Raw genomic sequence first — 6436 nt, 5'->3', positions numbered from 1 at the left:
GTATCGTACGAATTAGCATCGGACGAGGCTTGCCGGACGAAGGCCCAGCACGAAGCCGGGGCCATCGCCCAGCAAGCATGCGCGCCACAAGCCCAGCCAAGGCAGCGCCCAGGCCTACCGCAAGGCAGGCCCAGCGCGCGCCAAGGGCCACGGATGCGTGGGCCGTGCTGCGTGGGCTGCTGCTCGCACGCGCATGGGCAGCCCTTGTGGCTGCCGTGTGTGTGTGAGTTTGTGCTCATGCGTGATTCCTGAATCTACAAGAGTCAGTGTATGATTAAATTTCTATTCCTAATTGGATAAATTAATTAAATAGAATTCATGTAGGATTCTAATTTCAATTAATTCGTATCCTACTAGGATTACGATTCCTTTTCCATAACTCTATAAATAAAGGCCTAGGGGTCATAATTTATAAACAAGTTTCAAAGTATTCAAAAGTGAGTTTTTTGAGAGAAAATTAAAACACACATCTTGCTCATAAAGTGCCGAAATTTTCTAGTACCTTAAGGGCGATTCTAGTTGGTCAATCTTAAGGCGGATCCGGACGTGCTGTGGACTATCTACGGAGGGACGACACTTGGAGTCCTAAAGACTTGTTCTTGTTCGGTTCGGGCGCAGCTAGGGAGGGCACGCAACAAAGAGTATGCATCTAAATTATGCTATATGATTATGTGTAAATAATATGTTGTCCTGGGTTAATGGTTGTTTCCGCATGATCTATGTAATGTCATATGTATCATAACCTAACATAGAGTTGAGATCCGGTGAAAAGGGGCCTTATGATGAGAAGCGTGAGACGCAATCTCAACCATTGCTTCAGGTAAATCTAACGGTGCTAATCGAGTCTCGTCCTTTTCAAGCCTGACAATCCACATACTGTAATAAATTCCCTCTCCCCCTCTCTTCCATGGTAAAGCTTCAATGAAGCTTGAAAATGTCGCCAATTAACAATCAATTTAATCTGACCCTAATCAATTCTCTCGATCATTCACTAACACAACAACTAAATTTGATTAACAAAAATTTCAAGCATGTCCAACCCAACAAAGAAAAACATAACAAAACCAAAATCAAATAGAAATAGGAATCTGCCAATATGGAAGAAGAATGATAACTCGCTGTTTCGATCTCAACCCAAAAATGGCAGGTACATCAAATACTAACCTTTATCAATACATCAAGGCACTGCACCTACAGGCACATCAACTAATCACTGCAGATACATCAACTAAACATTACAGATACATCAACTAAGCATTGCAGATACATCAACTAATTAAGGATCACATATACATAAAAAATTAATTACAAATACATCAAAGATCTACTATGGACACAATAAGTATCATAAATCTTGGTTGAACTATTGAGAAAGGGAAGGCAACAAATAGTAATGGGAAAGCTTACGTATTCTTTTTAGCTCATATATCGCCATTTTCAAGCTCCTCTGCAAATTGAGTTGGCAGGGGAAGATAAAAGGAGAGAGATAAAGGGGTTAGAGTGGATATCCACGTGTGACTAATTGTGACCAGACGTTGGATTGTTTTTCTTCAATATTTACGTTACTGCCCTTACTAACGCGAGGATATGGTTCGTTAGATTTATTTGATTCAACGATCCTGATTGCTTCTCACACTTCTCACCATAAGAACACTTCTCACATGAGCCTAAATATATATATATATATATATATAGGGTCCCCTCCAATGAGAAGATCATTATAATGGGAAGAATGAGAAGCAATTTTAACCGTCCAAATAAATTAAATAATTGGCCCACGATCCGACCAAGGAAAATATTAAGGATAAATTAGTAATTCTCTCTGCGTTGAATGACCTCCTTCACCCGTCAATTTTTCAGATTTCTTTCTCTCTCTTCCTTCAATTTTCTCTCTCCTCCTGTGAATTCTCTGTGGCTCTGCTAATGCCTCTTCATCTTCTTCAACTTCCTTGCATATCTCTTTAGGTTCTTTGCGACCTTCTTCAATTCTCCAGGGTACGTTTTTTATTTTTTGTTTTCTGTGTTTTTGCTACTCTCTTCATTCAATTAGCCCGTAGTTGTTCTTCGATTTTTATGATTATTTTTCTTTTGTTTTCGAAATTAGAAATTGATTGCGAAATTGAGTTTATTAGTAAATTTTGATTTCGAAATATATTGATTTGATTAGTAAATTTTGACTGCGAATTACGTCAATTATTAACACCTTTTTTAGGTTTGATTTGCTCATATTCTTTTCTTGGGGTTTGATTTGCTCATATTCTTTTCTTAGGGGTTTGATTTGCTCATGTGCAAGTTTCTGGATATCAGTCATATCACAAATCGATTTGGTTCACCCTAAATTTTTTTTAGCAATTGATAGAAGAAGATAAAGATTATTGTGTTGGGGCTTCTGTTTTTTTTTTTTTTAGCATTGGCGTATTATAGGATGAAGGGGAGAGATTGCAGTGCTTGTATAGAAACATCTAGTGTTTATCTCTGGAGTCAATTATTGTGTTGTACTTCGTATGTGATAATGTTATACTGAGCTGCTGAAAATATGTGTTCATAATTATGAGGATTAATTCTGATGTTATCTTTTGTAGTACTCCGTAATTGTCTTCTACTGAGGTGCTGAATATGTTTGTTTCAGATACATTATAGAATGTGAAAGCATTGTTATGTCATCATTCCCGTTTAGTTTTACTCTACTGAGCTTCTGAGTATGTGAGTTACAACTTATATTTTCCTTGTTTATGGATTAAGGTTAGAATTTAGTGGAATTAACAAGTTTCTGATCTAGACTATGTTTAGGAAAATTAGATTAGGAAACATCTGATTCTTAGCCGATTAGATTATATTGATTATTGTATTAACTTAAACTCGTAATAAGTTAAAAACCATTATGAAGAAAGGAAGAAAAGATACTCGGATTTATAAGGTATAATGCAACATAATTTTCTAGTAGGGAGGTGAATTGTAAACTATTTGGTATATTAGTCGGGTGCACTACTTTGGGATGTCCTCGAATTGTTGTCCCGTTTCCTAAATAAAATTATACCTTGTGATTAGATTTTCAAACGTACCACTTACCCATTTGTGCAAATGAGAAAAATAAATTTTATCATTTGTGGAAATGAGCAAAATAAATTTACTCATTTGTGGAAATGAGCAAAATAAATTTACTCATTTGTGACACTGTGATGTCTTTGCATGCAACGTATAAATGTCATCCTTTCTGGTTTTCTCCTTTCCAAGGTTGTCGATATCTTAGCACCATACCAAAGGGGAGGAAAGATTGGGCTGTTTGGAGGTGCTGGTGTCGGGAAAACTGTGCTTATTACGGAACTTATTAACAACTTTGCCAAAGCTCGTGGTATGTTGGCAATAGCACCTTATCTACATAGAATTTACAGCTTAGTTTCACTGAATTTTTATAACACTCGTTGTAATTATCAGGTGGTTTCTCTGTGTTTGCTGGAGTTGGTGAGCGTACCCGTGAGGGTAATGAATTGTACACAGAAATGATTGAGAGTGGTGTCATCTAGCTAGGTGAAAAGCAGGTCTGTCACACTCTTGCACCCTAGCAGGAGTTATGTTCGTGTGTCTAATAAACATTGGCTCACCCCTTGTGTTGCTTCCTTTTGTTGTAGGTTGACAGCAAATGTGTTATTGTCTACGGTCAAATGAATGAGCCCCCAAGTGCTCGTGCCTATGTTGGTCTTACTGGACTGACTATTGCTGAGAACTTCCGCGATGTTGAGGGACAAGACGTGTTGCTTTTTATTGACAACATTTTCCATTTTACCCTATAGTCTTTGAAGCATTGATGTCTCCTGAAAATGATCAAGAAATTCCGGTGTGTATGGTCGCTATAATCGAGCAGTATTCGTTTGTGTCAAAAGCTCATTTGACATTCAAACAGAAGATTTCCTAAACTTTTAAAACACAGAATTTTATGAAATTTCACCTTTGAGCTCAAATAATTTGTTTTTTTTTTTTGGCAGAGAGGCTGGAAGGACTGTTGCAGCCTTTCAGGTCAGTTGAGGGTGGTCTGCCTTACAGTGATTCCCTGTTGGTTTGCAGTCAAAAGGTGTTCAACCTCAGCCACCACCGCCACCGAAAAGTGTTCGACCTCCTCCTGCACCTCCAAAAGCAGGTGTTATAGGGCCTTCCAGCCGAGGAAGGTCAGCTTCTGGTGATGGTAGTGACTCTGCAGGCGATCCTGATGCCCTAAGAACAAAGCTAAAACTATTCTTCTGGGATAAAGTGGTTGGTAATCCTGAGCAGTCTAGGGTGTGGGATGAAATTCGAGCAGGATCATCCAGAAAGACTCTAAAACACCTCATATCTTCTTTGAATGAATTTTCTCATTGTTATATGTAAATTGGGAAGGAGAAGTAAGTTTAGCCTAAGATGTTGGGTTCAAAACTCCCTCACCATTGTGATGTTGGTTTACATTTGCAATATTCTGAAATGCTTTCCTAAGCTATGTTTTCACCAGAATATTTGTAATCTGCATACTTTTTCAGGTTCAACGAAGAGATGATAGAATAATCCTGGTGACAAAAGGAACGCTGGGAATAGGAATCGGTCAAATGACTATTCCTTTCATTTTTTTTCAAGTATTAGTAATGCCTATTAGCTCAATTGGTAGAGCTTTGTGCGATTGCACAATGATGTAGGTTCGAATCCTACATAGGCAACTCTTTGTTTAAAAAGTAATTTTTTTTTCTCTTTTGTGTAAAATTATAAATAATGAGCAATTTTTTTGAATATTGAGTAATTTGAGACGTTAAATATTTTGCTCATTTAGACATAATGAGCAAAGTTCTGATTTATTAACAAACCCGAACTTTAAAATATAAATAATGAGAAAAAATATTTGTTCATTTGTGTAAACTATAAAAAATGATCAAATTATTTGAATGTTAAGTAATATGAAATTTTAAAATATTTGCTCATTTAGCCACAATGAACAAAAGTTTTGAATATTAACAAACCCGAACTTTAAAATTTTAAAACATGAGCGAAAATTATGCTCATTTTTGTAAACTATAAAAAACTAGCAAAACTATTTGCTCATTGGTGTAAAATATAAAAAATGAGCAAATTTATTTGCTCATTTAGACACGATGAGCAAAAGTTTTGAATATTAACAAATCCGAACTTTAAAATTTTAAAAATGTGCAAAAGTATTTGCTCATTTGTGTAAACTATAAAAAATGAGCAAATTTATTTGCTCATTTAGACACGATGAGCAAAAGTTTTGAATATTAACAAATCCGAACTTTAAAATTTTAAAAATGAGCAAAAGTATTTGCTAATTTGTGTAAACTATAAAAAATGAGCAAATTTATTTGCTCATTTAGACAGGATGAGCAAAAGTTTTGAATATTAACAAATCCGAACTTTAAAGTTTTAAAAATGAGCACAAATATTTGCTCATTTGTGTAAACTATAAAAAATGGGCAAATTATTTGCTCATTTAGACACGATGAGCAAAAAATTTCAATATTAACAAATCCGAACTTTAAAGTTTTAAAAATGAGCAAAAGTTTTTGCTCATTTGTGTAAACTATAAAAAATGAGCAAATTTATTTGCTCATTTAGACACGATGAGCAAAAGTTTTGAATATTAACAAATCCGAACTTTAAAATTTTGAAAATGAGCAAAAGTATTTGCTCATTTGTGTAAACTATAAAAAATGAGCAAATTTATTTCCTCATTTAGACACGATGAGCAAAAGTTTTCAATATTAACAAATCCGAACTTTAAAGTTTTAAAAATGAGCAAAAGTATTTGCTAATTTGTGTAAACTATAAAAAATGAGGAAATTTATTTGCTCATTTAGACACGATGAGCAAAAGTTTTCAATATTAACAAATCCGAACTTTAAAGTTTTAAAAATGAGCAAAAGTATTTGTTCATTAGTGTAAACTACAAAATATGAGCAAATTTATTTGCTCATTTAAACACGATGAGCAAAAGTTTTGAATATTAACAAACCCGAACTTTAAAATTTATAAATGAGCAAAAATATTTGCTCATTTGTGTGAAGTATATGAAATGAGCAAAAATATTTGCTCATTTGTGTAAACGATAAAAAATGAGCAAAAATATTTGCTCATTTATGTAAACTATAAGAAATGAGCAAAAATATTTGCTTATTTGTGTAAACGATAAAAAATGAGCAAATTTTTTGAATGTTAAGTAATCTAAGATTTTAAAATATTTTCTCATTTAGACACGATGAGCAAAAGTTTTGAATATTAACAAACCCGAACTTTAAAATTTTATAAATGAGCAAAAATATTTGCTCATTTGTGTAAACTATAAAAAATGAGCAAAGTTTTTGAATGTTAAGTTATCTGAGATTTTAAAATATTTGCTCATTTAGCAACAATGAGTAAAAGTTTTGAATATTAACAAATTCGAACTTTAAATTTTTTCTCATTT

The 6436-nt window shown here is 34.2% G+C and overlaps 1 long non-coding RNA gene across 1 annotated transcript; it reads left to right on the top strand.

Annotated features, from left to right (window-relative positions):
• The first annotated feature begins 1833 nt into the window (after positions 1-1833).
• LOC110800667 (uncharacterized) lies at positions 1834-4464 on the top strand. Its single transcript, XR_002536713.2, has 5 exons — positions 1834-1995; positions 3235-3352; positions 3436-3539; positions 3630-3835; positions 3984-4464. It is a non-coding gene; the product is annotated as an uncharacterized lncRNA (long non-coding RNA).
• Positions 4465-6436: the final 1972 nt, after the last annotated feature.

The sequence above is a fragment of the Spinacia oleracea genome, chromosome 1 (assembly GCF_020520425.1).
Source record: "Spinacia oleracea cultivar Varoflay chromosome 1, BTI_SOV_V1, whole genome shotgun sequence".
NCBI classification, from domain to species: domain Eukaryota; kingdom Viridiplantae; phylum Streptophyta; class Magnoliopsida; order Caryophyllales; family Amaranthaceae; genus Spinacia; species Spinacia oleracea.
This window is presented reverse-complemented; position numbering and strand designations above follow the sequence as displayed.